At 42.3% G+C, this 19,664-nt stretch overlaps 2 protein-coding genes across 5 annotated transcripts in view; both read left to right on the forward strand.

Annotated features, from left to right (window-relative positions):
* LMLN (leishmanolysin like peptidase) overlaps positions 1-12,788 on the forward strand; it is a 75,370-nt gene extending 62,582 nt beyond the window's left edge. For 2 of the 4 annotated variants that reach the window (XR_008553850.1, XR_008553854.1), the window contains one exon: positions 12,585-12,788. The gene's annotated coding sequence lies outside the window, so the exon portion shown is untranslated. Of the gene's footprint in view, positions 1-9,823; positions 10,113-12,584 lie in introns of those variants that run through there. The other 2 variants (XR_008553852.1, XR_008553851.1) reach the window with 2 other exon arrangements.
* OSBPL11 (oxysterol binding protein like 11) overlaps positions 1-19,664 on the forward strand; it is a 100,589-nt gene that overhangs the window by 352 nt on the left and 80,573 nt on the right. The window lies entirely within an intron of this gene.

Consider the following 19,664-nt stretch of genomic DNA (forward strand, 5'->3'; position numbering starts at 1 on the left):
GGTGGACCTACTGAAATACACTGCTGAGGGGAGAAGGAGGCGAGGCAGGAGAGGTCTCCTGTGCCATCTGGGTTAGCTCCCTGGCCAGGGCTGGCGATAGCTTCATAGTGCTGAGATGCCCTATTCAGTGGTATTATTGCCTGGTGGTGAGGGGTCTTATCCCACCATCATTTTTCAAGGATTGATTTTTAGGAAGGGTGGCAGCAGCCCTGGTTAAATTACCTATTTGGCAGAAACCACAGCTCCCTGTCTCCTGCAGATTGCTTCTGTTATTTTATAATGTCCATACCACTATTTAATTCCCAGGTTGGGAGTGACAGTGCTCTGTGGGTCTGTCCGTGCACCATGGCAGAGGAGGCACAGTAATAAGCAGATTAGGAGGCACAGAAATAAGCGGATTGATGTCTGCTGAGCTGAGGAACCACAGAGGGGCTCTAGGGTGGGCAGGCACCGACCTGGGTGCTAAGAATAAGCCAAGAGCATGGACACAGAAATGTCTATAGTCCAGAGAAAAACAAATAGTGAAGGTGAGTCTAAGTACTTGGGAAAATGAAGGCCTTGGAATTGAATACTAAGAAATTAGTCAAAAATGAGGGAAACAGGAAGGCCCAAAGGAAAAAGAGTGTGCATGCAGAATGACCTGAGTGAATCCTGTTGATAGGGAGGTGCTGCCTTGCATTCATGACTTCTAGGTTGAAGTGCACTGAGGGTGCCTTCTGATATTTAGCATGGTGGAGGTGCTCACTGAAGCGGTGATTTAATATTGAAAAAGTTTTTGTTGGGTACTTGCTATTCTACTGGGTCATGAGAACCCAAGCCACCAACAAAACAGAGTCTTTGTCCTTCGGGTGCCAGTGAAGGAAGGGAACACATAAGCATTTATAGTTAGTATAAACTTGAAATGGTGTGATGAAATTTATAAAAAGCTGATGAGAAAGAGTGGATTGAGCAAGAGCAAATGGTAATAAGGACTCAAGTGCTCAGTAAAGCTTGTCTCTGAGGAGACAGAAACTGAGACCAAACTGTAGAGAGGGGACCATCCTATCCACTGTAAGATGGAACATGGAAGGAAGCTGGAGCCATTTGTTAGGCTTGGTGACTGGAAGTTGAATTCCCAGTCCTGAAAAGGAAATCATCATTGTCTGCCATGAATGGGATCCAAGATCTGCAGTGTATTGGAGGTTTAAGCTTCGGCAGAGCTGTTTTGGTGATGACTCTTCTAGTTCGTGTTTTGTGGAAGGTAGTATGTGTGCCCTTTTGTCCCAGAGATTCAAGTCTTCTTTTATTGCTAGTAACTTTTGAATTTTGTCTTTATTTACTGTTCCCAGTTTTCCTCTTTAAGAATGACAATTATGTATATGCTTCTCTTCAATTACTGTCACTTTTCCTCTAACCCTTATTATTAATTTTTTTAAATAGCGTAGCTTCTTCTTTTTTTTTTTTTTTAAAGATTATTTATATAAGCACTGGGTACAGTCAGAAGCGCGGGAGGGTGAGAGAATTCACCAGAGCCGGGAGCAGAGTAGGCAGAAGGACCGAAGTACACTGCTGAGGGGAGCAGTGGGCGGCAGGAGAGGTCTGCACGCCATGTGGGACCCTCGCCGGTGGCCGGGGATCGAACCGGCGCTGCAGAGGCTGCGGGGCAGAGGCTGCGGGCAGCTTCGCAACCCAGCGCTCAACCACTGCGCCACCGGGGAGGCCCCCTTATTATATTTATAAAAGATTGATTTATTTATATGAGAACTGGGGTACAGGCCAGATGTGAGGGAGGGTGAGAGGATTCACCAGAGACAGAGCAGGGAACAGAGCAGGCAGACTGACGAAATACACTGCTGAGGGGAGCAGCGGACAGACAGGAAAGGTCTGCCGCACCATGTGGAATTCTCGCCTGCTGGCTGGGATCGAACCCGCGCTGCAGAGGCAGCGGACAGCTTCACAGTGTAGTGCTCAACTGCCTGCACCACCAGGGAGGCCCTTCCTCTAATCCTTATTTCATTGCCTTTTTATTTTATTTCTGTTCACTGTGTCATTCTTCGTGTTTTCAATAGTGTCTATGCTCCTTTATGATATTCCTTTCATTTTTGCTCTTTTCCGTGGCTTCACTTTTCTGTGGGGTATCCCTCCTGAGCTCACAGCAGCCTCTCAACATCCATAAAGCATTGGTTCCAATGCTTGGCCATTGGAATGCTGAATCTAGTTACAGCTGCCTCTGAACACAGTTCTCCATAGTCCTGGTTGCTAATAGCAACAGAAGCAGAAAGATGGTCTCTGCTTACAGTGTGTCTTCTAAATATTGTGAGAGTGCATCTGATCCACAGAATCTAATTCACATCCACAATCTTGGCTGCAGAGACTCTGAGAATTGTAGCTTTAAGGTTCCCACCCTGTATAGGCAGAAGCATGGAGGAATAAAAGTTGAGTGAGCTACCTCACAGTATCTACTGCAGTCTTCTATGTTGCAAATACCTTTCTAATTTTGTCATTTGTTAAATGGTAGTTTCAAATTTTAGAATTATTTCTTCTATGGTTTTATGTTGGTGTTATGCTTAGAAGAACCTGCTTGTCCCTATTTTATATTTTTTTCACTTTTAAAAGTGTGCTTAATTTTTTTCTTGGAAAACAGAACACAAATAATAGAAATAATAGAAATGATTCTACCACTCTTAAAAATATATAAAGAAAGAAGTGAAAGTGTCCCCACTTTCCTAGTCCCTCCATTTCTACTCCTGATAAAGGTAAACTAGATGATCCCATTTTGGTGCATTATCCTTTCAGACTTTTCTTTACTGTTTTATAGATCAATAAATATAATAGTATTCACACTGCACGTATTGTTTGGAATCTTGTATTTATTGCCTACAGGTTAGGCACTGTCATACTTCCATGTCAGTAAACTTAGGTTTACTTCATAGCTTGTAATCCATTAAGGATATGGCATTTATTAGCCACCCCCCCCATGATATACATTTCTTTTATTTGTGTATTTATTTATTTACATACAAGAACAGGCGGATAGGTCAGAGGTACACCAGGCACCTCCAGCCTGTACCCCAGTTCTTGTATGCATAAATAAATCTTTTTTTTTTTTTCAAAGTTCCATTTAGAAGTCTAGAACCCAAACTTGGTACAGGGAACTATTTCTTCTTGTTCCTCATCTGTCTTCCTCCTTCATGCTCTGTCTTCGCTCAACTTTTTCTTGTATTTCTCCACCAAGAGGTGACTTAGACTTCTGGCAACCTTTCAAGTGTGACCTGCCCTGCTTGGGGCCAACCCTGTTTATATGGGCATTTACCCACAAGGGAATGGGTGATTTTTGGATTTTTATTGGGAAATTTTTATTAGGAAAATCCTCTCTTCCTTCTCTATGCATACCAATTCTACCAAAGCTCTATCTCACACACCAAACTTACACACAAACACACACACACAAAAGATCTATCACATGTAGAGTCTTCTTCCTTTGTCTTTATGTGGTGTCTTTACAGGACTCTGCTAATTTGTCAACTGCCAATCGTTGTATATACCTCATTTTGCAAATCTTTGCTAAGCAAACATGACTGTATTCCCTTTGACTTGTATATTTTACTATTCCCACTAAGCTAACTCACCAAACCATGAATGTCCTCCCAGATGTTTGCTCAGTCAGTACACCAATAGGAAAAACCCAAAGAATGGGTGACGTCCAACAAAAGCAATCAGCCGTGGGTTATTCTGAAACAAACAACAGAAAAGAAGGTAGACTGGAAAGTCCATTCTTGGGGAAACCCACATATACTTCCCTAAATCAAGGTTAACAGCTCCTGAAAGAGTTTCTGGAAGATTCCCCCACAGTTCTGCTATAAGGGGAAACAGTGTCACCTCCCATAATAAATGCCAAGTATGTTGGGGCCTGTAATTTTCTGGTTTACACATAAATGGACACTCTTTATTGCTTTCTGACTTCACTTAAATATGGTTTCTGTGTATTAGTGTTAATAGGACTAGTAATATAAGTGCCCGCTTTGCGCCAGGCATCTGGCTTCTGTTCATTCCTCAGTTATCCAGTGAGACAGGTGGTGTTTTTCCCATTTGACAGATAAAGAGTTAAGGTCCAGAGAGGTCAAGTAATTTGCCCAGTGTACCAACCATAGTAGATTCTATCACATTCGAGAGCCTACTATTTTACTATACCAAGAGCAGCCTTCAGTTGAAAGAAACCTCATTTTCTCAAAAAAAGGTTGTAGAGTTGTCTCACTAAGCACAGGAGAGAGCTCACACTATTGTCTTAGGAAGATAATCTGATCACTCATCCATTGGGTTTCCTATGGTTCTGTTGCTATGCTGTCAGGGCTCTGCACTCAGAGTTCATTTATAATCTCCTTCTGAAGTGGTCCGTGAGAGTGGGAGGGGCAGTGTAGATGAACAAGACTTTGTGCTGGGAGGCAACCCTGTGTTGGGTATCTGTCTCTGCTCCTGATCCCTGTGTCTTTGCTTCCAAGTCCATAAGTTAGGAATGTTAAATCTTATCCATTCTGCCTCACAAGAGGACAAAGAGGAGGGGAAGACACTGCTGAGAGTGTGTCCATGAATGGGTGTGACCATGAATGGGTCTACACACCTCAGGAGCCAAGGTCCCCCACTCACCCTTAGCAGCATCCTTCTGATGACAGAAGAAATGACAGATTGAAAAACTAATACAGATGCTTCTTCCAGGTGTCTATATGCCTCTCCTAGCCCTACATACCATAAATTCTACCCTCCCCTAAGGCAGAGGAAGGATCTGGTGAGACAAGCCAAACTGCCCTAGCCTCCTTTAGGTCACCTTGAACCAGGATAAACAAGGCTTCAACCTTGTTTCCCTGAACACAGAACAAAAGGACAGGGATGTGATTAAGTAGTTAAGAGGGGGAAATGAATGACTACCCCCAACTGTAGACTCCCATATCACTCTGCTATTATAGCACATAGGATACTATCTTTGTTTTCACACCTGTCTCCACTAATAGATTTTGAGCAGTTTGTAGTCACAGGTCCTTTCATGTTATACAAGAAAAAAACAAACACGTTTTCCTTGTTCAATAAAAATCAAAACATTACTGAGAAGACTGAAGTCCTCTTTGACCCTCTTTTGGTTCTAGCGCCTCAATATTAGTCCTTACCCTGGAGGTAACTCTTTAGGAGGATGAAAGTGTTTTTCCTATGTGTTTCATGAAATGGATGTCATATACATATTTAACTTGCATAAACTGAATTTTAGCCTAGACAAAATAGAGAAATATAGCAATTTAAATAGTACCATTCTACATACTAGTCAATAGCCTGGGTATTGTAAAAAGTAAGGGACACAATCCCTCAATTAAAACCCAGGTTCCCCTACCCAAAAAAACCCAGGTCTCTCAGCCATCCTTGTGTTCCTCACAGGTACATTTCACCACCTTTGAGGATGATTTAAAATATTTTTGTGTTTGCTTTGGCAGCATATATACTAAAATTGGAACAATAAAGTGTTCTACATTTAAATAAATTAATAAAATATGTCCATGGCATAGAGTGATGCTCATTGCAACATTTTGAAACATAAGGATGCTCTATAAGTTTGCAGAACACAGGGAAGAAGGAAGGACACTGGGTAGGTGATGCCTTACAAGGGAAGAAATCCTGGCTACAGATCTTTCTAATTGTATTTCTGACTTTGCAGAGACAATATTCAGAGTGAAACACCACTCTGCTTGTGTGTAAGATGGACCTGAGCAGTGGTAACTTGGTGGCTATCCTAAGGAGCAGAAAATGTGGAATTTCTGTTTTGAACATGGCATCATTCTAATAAGGCCTCGATCAGGGGGAAATACCAATAGGCTGACCCCTTTCTATATTAACTTGGTGACTCCAAAATCTGAATTGAGCCAGTTGTACTTTCTACAGTTATACTTTAAAAGAAACAAAAAGACAGGCTATATTTTTTCTCAAGACCAGGGAAACTTTGGGCCCAGCTCCCCTCACTACATTCTTGGGCACCTGGTCTCCTGGAAGATACTTGGGGCATTCATGGTCCTAGTTGATGATCACTATCAAATTTCTCCTACCCACCAGCTCTTCCTTAACCCAGGCAGTCACTTTACTATTTGTTATATTTTGTATGCATTCCAGGCAATGATTTTTGCAATGGGAGTCCTTTCCAAAGGAGAAGAGGAAAGGTGAAAAAATGATTCTTACAATATTAAAATTTATCCCAGAGTTGGCATAATCAGCTCAGGATTGCCAAATAATTCCCCTTCTGATCTAGCTCTGTGAGGGAAACAGCTGCATTAGGAGAACATCCAAGCTTCTGCCCAGCTGTTCTGGAGATGGAGAAAAACAGAGCTTAGACCAATAGACCAAATTGCTAACTACCCACGGTATGAATAAGCCATTTAGCCCAAGCAAAGGCATCAAAACCAAAATTGTGCATCCACTAGAGCAGGATAGAGATTGGGGATTAGAAGGACTGTTAAAAATAATCTAGTAATGTCATATTAGATTTTTATTTTCAATTCTTTCAACCTACAAATGGGGAATTTGAGGGTCCAAAAGGGGAAGTGTCTGGTTAAGATCACACATTTGCCTAAGTGGCAAAGGGGAAATGAGAACTTAGGTCTTCTGACTTCTAATTTAGTGTTGGTTCCATTCCTCAATAATTTGCTTTGCAGAGCCCCATTGGTGAGGTGGTAAGTGACTTTGCACTCCCACCACCATCATTCAGCAACTTCCTCCCCACTTCATGACAGGACTTTGGATCTCTTAGGTGGTTATGTGAAAAGCAATCCACTGTGGTTTAAAAAAAAACTGTGCTATGAAAACATTAAGTGAAACAAAATTAAAACATGTTCTGTAGCATTATACTTCTGAGACTTTAATATGCTAAGATGGACTGTATCTTTCTAAGAGGATAATATAGCACTCATAATTTGCTAAATTTATTTGACCAGGTTACTTTTTTATTACAGTGTTTATTTACATTCTTGGAAGTATTAGAGGATTCCTAGTAACATTGGCAACACTGCCTTACATCATGCTGTTATTAAGTACTACACACAAAAAATTACCTGCATATAATCCCAACAATTCACATTGTGCAGCATAGATGTTAAGACACAGTGTACTCAGGGCCTCCCCGGTGGCGCAGCGGTTGAGCGCTGGGTTGCGAAGCTGCCCGCGGCCTCTGCGGCGCCGGTTCGATCCCCGGCTGCTCCCCGGTCACAGGAGGAGGGTCCCACATGGCGCGCAGACCTCTCCTGCCGCCCGCTGCTCCCCTCAGCAGTGTACTTCGGTCCTTCTGCCTGCTCTGCTCCCCGCTCTGGCTCTGGTGAATTCTCTCACCCTCCCGCGCTTCTGACTGTACCCAGTGCATGTATAAACAAAACAAACAAACAAATAAATAAATAAAAACATGCAAAAAAAAAAAAAAGACACAGTGTACTCAAATAGTCACAAACATCATCTGTCATTCTAAAGGTCAGCAATGAAGTCTGCATCTCAAATTGCAGAAGTATGGGAAGTGGTGGAGAGGAATGTGGGTAGAATAAGGGTTAATGATTAGATCTTTGCATGAAGTCCTCTCAGGATATCTGGGGTTTATGACTGGTCATCCTTCATTCAACCTGCACTGATTTTGCTTCTATTACCAACCTAATACAGTCATATTGCTTGCCACTCAAAAAGCCAGACTCTGAACCAGGTTGTTTGCACAAAAGGAACCACTTATTAATGAGTAGCATCACCACAGGAGAACAGCAGAGTTAGCACTCTAAAGAACTATCTTCCCAAGTGGTGAGTGAAGGAAGATTATAAAGGAAAGAAAAGAATGAGGATGTGTGGAGTGTGAGGAAGATTTCTTCTTTCTCAGGTTTTGGAGGGCATCAGGCAATCAGCCACAGGATTATGAATGACCTTCCTGAAAAAGTTGCTCTCTTCTGCATTATCAATTTAAAACAATCTAATGATGTTCCTCAGGCATGGATGGTATCTGCATCCTTAGAAGGAACAAAAATATCTAACCATTCAGAAACCCATCAGGAATGAGGTATGTGCATTAAGCTAAACTAGCAGGTTAAAGACTAAGGAAGGAGGGCCTCCCCGGTGGTGTGGCGCAGCGGTTGAGCGCTGGGTTGCGAAGCTGCCTGCGGCCTCTGCGGCACCGGTTCGATCCCCGGCTGCTCCCCGGCCACCAGAGGAGGGTCCCACATGGTGCGCAGACCTCTCCTGCCACCCGCTGCTCCCCTCAGCAGTGTACTTCAGTCCTTCTGCCTGCTCTGCTCCCCACTCTGGCTCTGGTGAATTCTCTCACCCTCCCGCGCTTCTGACTGTACCCAGTGCATGTATAAACAAACAAACAAATAAATCAATAAAACTACATGCCTCTTTAAAAAAAAAAAAAAAAGACTAAGGAAGGAGGGATGTCATTGTCACTGACCTAGCCAGGATGTACTGCTTACCACTCAGACTCTGAGACAGGAGGTTGCTGTCACAAAGGACCAGGTGGTGCGACTATGGGATGATGCAAAGTCAGTACTCTAAGAAACCATCTCTTCCTTGAGTGACAAGTGAAGGAAGATTATACAGGAAAGAAAGGACTGTGAGGACGTGAGGGTTTGGGGTGTGTTTTTTCATTCTTAGGTCCAGGGAGTTAATGGGCAGTCACAGGAATATTGATGACTTCCTGGAATAATTCCTCTCTCCTGTGTTATTAGTTTAAAATGGCCTGTGGGTGTTCTTGAGGTGTTGATGTTATCAGCTTTCTCATAAGGAACAAAATATCTCCTAAAGCATTAAGCAACCCATTGCATCCCTGAGAAGTGTGACACAGTGCATTAAGGCAGAGGTCATGTCATCTTCCTTGCATCAGGCCCAACCACACTTCTATGATGTGTTCTTAGATGTTGCCCTCAAGATTACATTCTTAGTAGGAGACTCAGCATATAAACAGGGAGAACTGTGATGACAAGGGTATGTATAAGGCCAGCTATGGGTACTGAGGAAGGAGAGAATGGTTTAGCTAGGCCTGGAGAATAGGCTGTGGGGCAGGAGCAGTGGCTACAAAAACTTCCCAGAGGGAGCCCTTTCATTGGTTGTTAGAGGCTAAGTAGCAATTGACTAGTTGGCTAAAATGTGATGAGGAAGAGAATACAGCATATTTTTTAAGTGTTTTTAATTTTTTTTAATTTATTGTTTTTTTTTAAAAGGTTAACAAAAGGTTTATTTACAAGGGAAGGGGATGAGGAAATGAACAACTCAGGGAGAAAAGAGGGAGCTAAATTCTTAAATGTGTCCTACCTGTTCCTCTGACCTGGAATCCCAAATGACCCACTGAGACCAAACCTGCCTAGCCAAGAGCACAAGCCAAGTGTGCCCGACCCCACTAACATGGCTGGTTTTTATTTACAAACAGAGAAAATGGCTGCTTAACTCTGCCCTTAGGTCCTTGCCACCTCCCTTTGGGGATCCTGGGATTTGTAGTTCCTGGTGTTTTGATGGAGTGGGGGCGGCACCCACAAAGCCTGTATGGAATTTGCTTCATAAAGTGTTTTTTTAAACAGGGTCAGAGTTGTCACAATGGAAAAACTGTTTATTGTCTGCTTACACTAGGTCAAAGACCTTTGGACTGGACTAAAGATCAATTGTTTCATGAACTATGGTTTGGGATCCTAGCAGAATAGACCCCCTGATCACAATGACTGATGGTTATGGATTTAAAGTCAATAACCAATGATGTACAGCCAAGAATAGTTTAAATTTATTTATACTAATTAACTTTTTTCTTTAATCATTTTACCTCATCAACATCTTTTGTTCCCATAACATTTTCCAGCTTTTACCTCTTCTACATACTAAGAGTGGAGGAGATAGCTATCGATGAGAATGGTGCCTGCCCGACAGAACCTCCCAGGTTGGGCACCCTTCCTAATGATGTCCAGGTCTACCAGGTTACTCGGTGAATGTGCCAAGTGGGGCTGACACATATGCCAGCTCCCCTACCATGCCCATAGTCAGCCCTGAAGCAGTCTCTCCAGAATTGTTCTCAACATAGCGCATTTCATTGACCACCTGGTAAGGAGTTGAATCCATCCCTGCAAGAAGAGTAGAGGCTTTGGAAACAGGAAAAGTCAAAATTCAAACCCCAACTCCAACATTATTAAATGTGTAGTGTCAGGGAAAATCCATAGCACTTCTTGAGCTTCAGTTTCCTCATCTGTGAAATGAATGGGATAATCCTCACAAGAAAACTAAGATTGGAACCATTAGAGTTCCCACTTTCTAAGTCGGAAAACTGTGCTACAGATAGGGTAAGAAAATGGCCCACAATTGCAGAATAGAAAGAGGAAGAGCCAGAATTCAAAGCCAGGAGATCTATTTTTAGAGCCCATTCTGGTAACTACTCCAGCTCTTGGACAGGCTGTGCAAAGCTCTCTAGGAGCTAATAAGCACAAAACTGCCAGACTCAGATAAGATACTTAACAGAGGACTCATTGTCTGAGACTTCAACTCTGCTCAAAGACAGCTTTTTTCTCTCCTATTTTGTAGAGATATAATTGTTAGAGACAGTTTGTTTTGTCCTAAAATAAGGAAGAATATGGTGGAAAGACCTACAGGGTTTGCAAATAGAAAGATATCATATTTAAACTAGTTGGCAAAGAATCTGATGCTTGAAAGCAACTCGCGATAACAGAAATATGAGAATGATCACTTGACTGAGGCCCCAAATCCTCTGATTAAAAAAAATGCCATGGGGGAGTACTGTTAAAATCACTGTTAATTTCCAAAATGATACCACAGTAACCCAGGCACAGGTTAGTTTTTTTTTAATAGCTTTATTTATGTATGGAAGAACTAGGGTGTAGGCCAGAGGTGTGTGTGTGGGGGGGGGGGTGATAGGATTCACCAGAAACAGGTGGGGAACAATAGGCAGATCTACTGAAATATACTGTTAAGGGAACAGCAGGCAAGACAGGAGAACTCAGGCCATTGCAGTGATAGCGCTGAGACTTAACCCCTTGGCAACCAGGGAGGCCCCAGCCACAGGTTTAAAAGTGAGACAGAAAAGATATGACTGACCCATATTAAATGGGCTGATATTTATAAAACTCTTAGAACAAGGCCTGCACCTAGCAAGTCTAGTGAACACTAAGTGTCAATAAATAAAACATAGACAAGTAGGTGTTGAAGGAAATCTAGTTGGAAGCACCCATACTTGGGTGGCCATGGAGTTTCTTTTCACACCATTTTCCTCCACCCGCAACTGACTGGAGAAAAATTATTCATTTCTGAATCTGTTTTCTTGCCTGTTAAATGAAAATTCTAACAAATACCTCAAGAGGGTTGTATGAGTACCAAGTGAGACCAGTGAGATATTAAGATATGACTACCATAAAGCAATATACAAATATCATTACTGTAATTATTTTTTTCTCAGAATTTTTATAAGCAGGGACTCCCTGGTGGTGGAAAGGGTTAAGTCTCAGCACTATGAAACAACTGCAGCTGCTGCAGCACGAGTTCAATCCCCGGCCAGGGAACTACCCACATGGCACAGCAGACCTTTCCTGTCTTACCTGCTGCTCTCCCTCAGCAGTGTGTTTCAGTCAGTCTGCCTGTTCTGCTCCCCACTCTGTCTTTGGTGAATCTTCTCACCCCAACTCCCATACCTCTGTCCTACTCCCCAGCTCTTGCATACGTAAATAAATAAATCTTTGGGGAAAAAAAAATTTTTTTTTAAACCGTCAATTTTTTTTTTTAAGATTTATTTATTTATTTATACAAGCACTGGGTATAGTCAGAAACTCAGGAGGGTGGGAGAATCCACCAGAGCCAGAACAGGGAACAGAACAGGCAGACTGGATGAAATACACTGCTGAGGGGAGCAGTGGGCACCGCAGGAGAGGTCTGTCGCGCCATGTGGGACCCTCACTGGCAGCCAGGGATTGAACTGGTGTTGCAGAGGCTGAGGGCAGCTTTGCTCAACTGCTGCGCCACCAGCAGAGGCCCTGGGGAAAAATTTTTTAAAAGAGGAATTTTGTGAGCAAAAGGACTAGAAAGATGTCCTAAGGTAGAGAATCAAGTTGCTGGTGCCAGAATTATTTGTCTTTCTCACCAGCCCCCTCCCTGGCAAGGCTCTACCCCTAGCTGCCGGCCCAGCCAAGTAGGGAGAGGGGAGAGCTGTGTCCCTGGCACCCAGAGTTAGAACACAGAGTGCTTGCTCTCCCTCTTACAGAATGATTAGAGGGTGGGGGAAGAGGCCAGAGCATCCAGCTCCTCAGGTTGGCAACATTCAGGATTAGATAGTTTTGTGGACTGCCTGGGAACTTGATGACACAAGGTAACCTCACTTCTGTGGGCACTGGAATTGTGTGTTTTAAATGACTGGTTCTGTAAGTACACATTGGGATACACAGCCTATTTCAGAAGTGGGGACTGCTTGTACACTATCAAATCAAACTGCTGGAACTATGGTGTGTACTTCAAAATAGATTGTAAAACCATGACATTACTGTAAACTGGAGATAGTACACTTGGAGGATTTCTCTTTCTTTTTCTCTTTTTCCATTTTCTTTTATTGTTTGGGAGAGAGCCAGGGTTACCTATTGATTTGTCTCAAGGATTAAATTAAGTGGAAAAACTGAAGTGACTCATGAAGATTATGTGAAAGACAAGACTCTACAGAGGCCATGTGTAGCAACAAGCTGCCATGAAGGGTTAAAAACAATATAAAGCCACCAAGAAAGATGCATCTGAAAGGTAAAAGGAGACAGTTTCATATGACACAAGAGTTCAAGAGAGAATCAGAAAACCACAGGCTGATGGGATCCCCTTGTGAATATAGCTTTTAATCAACTTTTCAATATACCTACAATTGCAGAGATCAGATGATCAGAAGTATTTAGGTTAGGTTTCTTTACCTGAAATAATGTTGGGAAGGTAACTAACATCAGTTGTTATTTTGTTTTTATTCTCCAGTAGGTAAGTATTAACAATCAACCTTTAATAGATCCCAGAATTGATTCTTAGAATCAATCTGTGTGCCTAAGGTCACACAATTATAAAATAGTGGAGCAAAGATTCAGACTCAAAGTTTTCTCCCTTTAGTCCGTGATTTTTCAACACCACCATCATGTCTCCACTATACTGAACTTCCAAAAGGCAGACAGAAAGAGAATCAATCTGAAGATTAGAATAAAATTTGGCCCTCATTACCAGTAGGGGAATTCAGTTCACCTATAGCTGTCTGACAACTGATGGATGTTTTATTTGGAAGATGCTGGTGTTTTTGATTAGCTTATTCAAAGACCAATCATTCATTTATTCAACAGGTTTGTTGTACCATGGATTTTTCTAGGTATTTTTTTCTACTTAACAGTTTTTAAAAGATTTATTTATTTCATACATACAAGAATTAGGGTATAGACCAGAGGTATGGGGGGTGAGAGGATTCACCAGAGACAGAGTGGGGAGCAGAACAGCCAGATCTACTGAAATACACTTCTGAGGGGAGCAGCAGGCGAGTCAGGAGAGGTCTGCTGCACCATGTGGGTCACCTCCCTGGCCAGGGATTGAACTCATGCTGTGGTGGCTGCGGGTAGCTTCATAGTACTGTGTCCTAACCCATTGCACCACCAGGGAGGCCCTTATGTAACAATTTTTTAAATAATTTATTGAGGTAACATTGGTTTATAACATATAAGATTCAATTGTATAGCATTATAACTTGACATCCCTATATACTATGTCATGATCGCCACCAAAAGTCTAGTTTCCATCCTATGTATCAATTACTATAGAAAAAAGAAACCTACCTGCCCTGTGGGGCTTACTTTCCAGTGGGGCTGTAGGGGACCAATTCTAAGTGCACTCTAAGTGGTGTACTAGCAGCATTGGGGAGGTCAGTGCTGGGGTCAGTATATGTAATTTGCACACATATGCAGATAAGGCAGTCTAGGAGGGTTCATTTTCACCATGTTTGGAGTATTTTCATATTTCAAAATTGTTTGTGTAATAGGTTTCTACAAAACAGACCCCAATACCTGTGCCAGCCTGTGGCAAAATCAAATGAGATGAGTCGGGTAGACTGAGTTTGGGCCCAAATCCTGAGATGATCTCCTAAATACATATTAATAAGATATAGGAGTTGAAGTCTGAAAATGTCTTCGAAGTGCTACAGATTTCATGGAGATCCACAGATCCACAGATTGGCTTTATGACTGTGAGGGGACACCCTTAGGAGGGTTTGAGCTTAAGACTGGATGTGTTGCATTGGACCTCTCTTCTCTCAGCCCAACATTTTGTATATATAAATATAGTTTTAAGTGATCAAGTACAGCCTGAAACAAACACCAGATGCTAATAGATACAGTATTAGCTATAGCTTTAAATATAGTTAGCTATAGAAAAAATGAACAATAGATATAGTACTAGAAGAATTACATATTTGTTCACTTATTAATTTATTTATTCATTCAATATTTAGCATCCAATAGAGCCTATGCTTCTGTGGGGGGAATATGAGATGAACATACCTCTCAGCTCCCAAGAACAGACATTGTAGTGAGGCAGATATAACACCAATGTAGACAGCCTCCCACAGAGTGTGCTAAGAGCCTCTGGGCACTGTTGGAACAAAGTGAGTTTAACTTTTTTTCCCAAGGACAACTTGGATTTATTTGCTGCTAACTAAACATATTTTGAACAAAGCAGAAGTTAAGGTCTGTCAGGAGACCATTTCTTTCCAGCGGGTAAAGACAGTCTCTGAAGAATAACTTAAACATCATCTTCAAGCTGAGGCACTGGCCCTGGGCAAATAGCTGGTATGTGGAGCTGGTCCTTCTAGCCTGTGTAGTGGTTTCTGAAGAACTAATGATTCTCATATCATACTTCTACTTGGTGTGTTTCCACAGCTAACTCTGGTCCATAGATTGTGACCACACCTTGATCAAAGGTCCGCTGAAAGACTAGGGTGCCCACAGCAATGGAGGACAAAGGTGGAGGTCCTGAGGAACATGAGGAAGTATAAACTCTAGGTAGGCATGGGGGCTGCCACGTTTCTTCATTGCCAAATTCTGGCTTAACTTTTCTGAAGGCAGAGAAGGATGGTAATGTTTGAATTTGATTTTAGAGGAAGAAAGTACTGAAAACAGAGCAGAGTAAGAGCAAAGCCAGGTGGTCTTGAAAGAAATTGAGGAGTATGGAGATAACTCATGAGGTTGGGAAGTAGAGCACTGGCATGTGAGATGAGGCTGAGAGGAGAAGCCCGATCATGGGGGCTTTTAACACACATTGAGGCCCTTGGGATATGATAGACAAGATAATGAAGAACAGACCAGAAGAAAGATTTAAGCCCTGAAGCACCACAGTCATATTTGTATTGTCTTTTAGATCACTGGGAATTTAAAGGGCAAGAGCAAAGGTAGGGGACTGGCTAGAAGGCTCTAGCAATGAGTTGACACAGTAATATGAAATCACTTTCGTTAACAATAATTTAAATAATTAAAAAACTATTCCAGAAACAACAGAATATCCTACTAATGGACATTTAGGTTATTTCTAATTTTCTTATTATAAACTATGAATGTGTTTGTACAGATTTTTGTTTGATAAATTGCTTATGAAAAAGATTACTTCTTAAAATGGACTTTAAAACATTAATCACCTTCTTAACATAGGCAATTAGAATTTTTTTCTATGGATAAGATAATAACTAATATATTTGAGATTCAGTATCAGCCAAAACATGACTGAACTAGTACTACAGACAAATCCTCAGATGAACTCTCACAGTTGTTGTTCTGAACTGAATGTTTGTGCCCTCAGATCTGTATGTTGAATTCTAACCCCCACCACCCATGCTCTGATATTAGGAGGTAGGGCTCTTGGGAAGTGATTATATCATGAGAGTGGAATCCTAATTAATGGGATTAATGTCCTTATACAAGAAACCAGAGAGAACTCTATCTCACCTTGCTAACCATGTGAAGACAGTGAGAAGACAACCATATTGTTGTCTATGAACCAGGGAACAGTCCCTCACTAGATACAGATCTGCTATGGCCTTGTTCCTGGATTTCCAATCTCCACTTTCCCCTTTCTGTGGCAACTCTCTTATTAGCAGTCTTTCAATCCTTGAAAAAATGGAAACCATTCTAAGGTTTAGAGTCAGATTTGTTTGGTGTCACACCTTCCTTATGGTCTGTACCAACCCAATTCCTGAGAAGAGATTCTATGGGGTCTAAAGAAAACTGCTTCAGATGACTAGTAGTCCATACTCAAAATGTCATTTTCTCAAATTTGCAAAAGAGAAAAATCATGGGAAGAACTTGGCATATGCAAAGCAGATTCAGCCAAAGTGGTTTTAATTTACCTGCAGCTCTGTTCTTATGTTTGGTTCACAGATAGGTTACTTTAAAGTCTTCCTTTCCCCTATCCCATTTTCTCTTGACTGATGGAGAAGAGCCTGGTGCTCTTGGTTGTGCATATTTCTTTTTTTTTTTTCTTCCTTAAGATGTATTTATTTATGCATACCAGAACTGGGGTACAGGCCAGAGGTGTGGGGGGTGAGAGGATTCACCAGAGACAGAGTGGGGAACAGAACAGGCAGATTGATCAAAGCACACTGCTGAGGGGAGCAGCGGGCGAGTCAGGAGAGGTCTGCTGTTCCATGTGGGTTGCTCCCTGGCTGGGGATCAAACTTGGGCTGCGGTGGCTTCGGATAGCTTCATAGGTTGTGTCTTAACCCCTTGTGCCACCAGGGAGGCCCTGTGTATATTTCTTGTCTCTCCAAGTAGATTGGAAGATGTTGGACAGCAGAGACCATACTGTTTTTGCTCAATCTCTAACTTGTTTAAAATTAAGACTGCTAGACCATAGGGAGGGAAACTGCTGTATCCACAGGATTTCTTTTTTTTGGGAAGTTCAAGGGAAGGGAAGGCAAGGGAAGTTCAAGAATAGCCACAAGATTTCAGCAAAAGCTTTTACGGCACCCTTTTGAATAAAGTAGAGGAAAACTAGCTGGGTAAGAAAGGAGACAATCCACCCTACCAAAGAATTCTGATAAATTGGACTCATGTGAATCCAGAGAGTAGCACCTACTCAGACTGTCCTGCTCAAAATTTTGATCATTACTTTGTTGAGTACAGGTGTCAACCTGGTGTATCTGTAGGCAGCATGGAGAGGAGACAGTGAGTAGAAATGTCAGAATCAGAATCCAACATGTTGAAGCAATGGAAAAACTCTGGCGAGATGAAAGTTAATGGGAAAAAAAGCCAAGGACCCGGGCCTCCCCGGTGGCACAGTGGTTGAGCGCTGGGTTGCGAAGCTGCCCGCGGCCTCTGCAGCGCCAGTTCGATCCCCGGCTGCTCCCCGGCCACTGGAGGAGGGTCCCACATGGCGCACAGACCTCTCCTGCCGCCCGCTGCTCCCCTCAGCAGTGTACTTCGGTCCTTCTGCCTGCTCTGCTCCCCGCTCTGGCTCTGGTGGATTCTCTCACCCTCCCGCGGTTCTGACTATACCCAGTGCTTGTATGAATAAATAAATAAATCTTTAAAAAAAAAAAAAGCCAGGGACCCATGCGCTAGGTGGGCAGATGAATTTTTCATAACCTGCATGTAAGGGATTTTAGACTAGGTTAATATAGGAGGACAGAGAGATATATTAAGATAATGAAAGGCCATATTTACAATATAATAACAAAAGTTAATGATTGACCTGATCACTTAATGCTAATTGGCCATATCTGCAAGTTAGCTTCTTCCATTTTGTATAGATCCTGTAAGATGATAGATGTAAGGGTGTATACAGGACAGCGATGACATTTGAAGTCATATCTTAAAAGGAATATTCAAAGGAATTGAATATTTACCTAGAATCAAAGATTTTAATCTAGAAGAAAAAGTATTTCTGGTGGCATGAGCTCTGTCTTGAACTATCTGGAGACAGGAACATGCACATGTGAAATGAATTTGGACCATATGGAAGGAACATTTTAGAAGAAAGAGATCCCTCAGAAGTGGCAGAGCAGATGATTCCAAGGACCCATTCAGTTCAGAGGCTGTGAACTTATCTCCCTGTCATGTGATAGAACCCTTCTGTGTCTTATTTTCTCATCTGAAAAATGCTTTCTAATAACTCTGATCTCCAAACTCTTTCTCTGCTCTGACAGAGTGTGCTTGACTTGTTCCACTAGGTGGGGGGCAATAGGGTGTTCACACATGCTTGTTCCCAGGCTACCTGGTTCCCTTAAATGAGAACAATGGATAGAGTGTGCGCCACTCTGGGAGAGCTTATATAAAGATATAACCTTATGGACTGAAATGTGTCCTTCTAAAATTCATATGTTGAAGTCCTTATCCCCAGTATCCCAGAGGCAACTGTATTTGGATATAAGGTTTTAAAAGAAGTAATTAAGTTAAATTATGTCTTATGGGTGGACCTAATTCAATTTAACTGGTGTCCTTATACAAAGATGATGTTGGGATGCACACAGAAGGAAAGCCTTCAAAGAGAGAGGGAAGGCAGCCTTCTAGAGGCTAAGGAGAGAGGACTCAGAAGAAACCAAACCTGCTCACACATTGATCTCTGACCTCCAGCCTCTAGAACTGTGAGAAAATTAACTTCTGTTTGTTTAAGCCATCCACGGTGTAGTAATTTGTTGTTGTTGTTTTTAAAGATGTATTTATTTATGCATACAAGAACTGGGATACTGGCCAGAGGTGCTGGGGGCGAGAGGATTCACCAGAGACGGAGTGGGGCATAGAACAGGCAGACTGACTGAAATACACTGCTGAGGGGAGCAGCAGGCGAGAAAGGAGAGGTCTGTTGTGCCATGTGGGCAGCTCCCCGGCCAGCCAGAGGCTATGGACAGCCTCACAATCCTGTGCTCAACCCTTTGCGCCACCAGGGAGGCCCGTGTGTGATACTTTGTTAAGGCAGTCCTTGCAAATTAACATACCTGATATTTTCACCTTTTCTTTGCTCCCACATATGGCTGGGAGAAAGAATGAGAAGGTTCTATTTATGAAAATCTCTTTCTAAAAGTGACAAGCCATAAGAACACTGCTAAGATTTACTTTGATTTTACCAGTCCCTCTCACGAATGTGAAGTTTTTCTCTGGTTTCAAATTTTTGCAGTTAGAACAGGCTGTAGACCAGAGATCCCAAACTGGTGACCTATGGCTTATACCTGGTCACAAACACTTTATGTTTTCTTCCCTACACATAAAAACTATTTTTGAAATAGTAATCAACTTTTAATACTTGAGGAACTTTGGGCTTCCTTAGTGGTGCAAGGGGATTAAGTCTCAGCACCGTGAATCTATTGGCAGCCACTGCAGCACCAGTTTGATCCCCTGCCAGGGAAGTGACCCACAAGGTGCAGCAGATCTCTCCTGTCTCACCTGCTGCTCCCCTCAGCAGTTTCAGGACCCTTTGGGCCTAGATGTTGCTTGTCTAACCCTCCTATTATTGAGCTCCTAAGCTAATAGGAATTTGGTCAATCAGACCCTCCCTCCCCCCAAACACCCTGCCTCCACCCCGCAGAGGCTTCCTGCTTTTGACCAACAGCTCCAGAAACACCTCAAACTTAATAACCACCTAGACAGCAAAAGACCTGACCTGGAAGTCCCCCATGACTCATGATCTTGCTAAAACACACACCTCTTAGTGGGGAT

This window comes from Talpa occidentalis, unplaced genomic scaffold (assembly GCF_014898055.3).
Source record: "Talpa occidentalis isolate TD23 unplaced genomic scaffold, MPIMG_talOcc4v2.1 talOcc4.4, whole genome shotgun sequence".
NCBI lineage: Eukaryota > Metazoa > Chordata > Mammalia > Eulipotyphla > Talpidae > Talpa > Talpa occidentalis.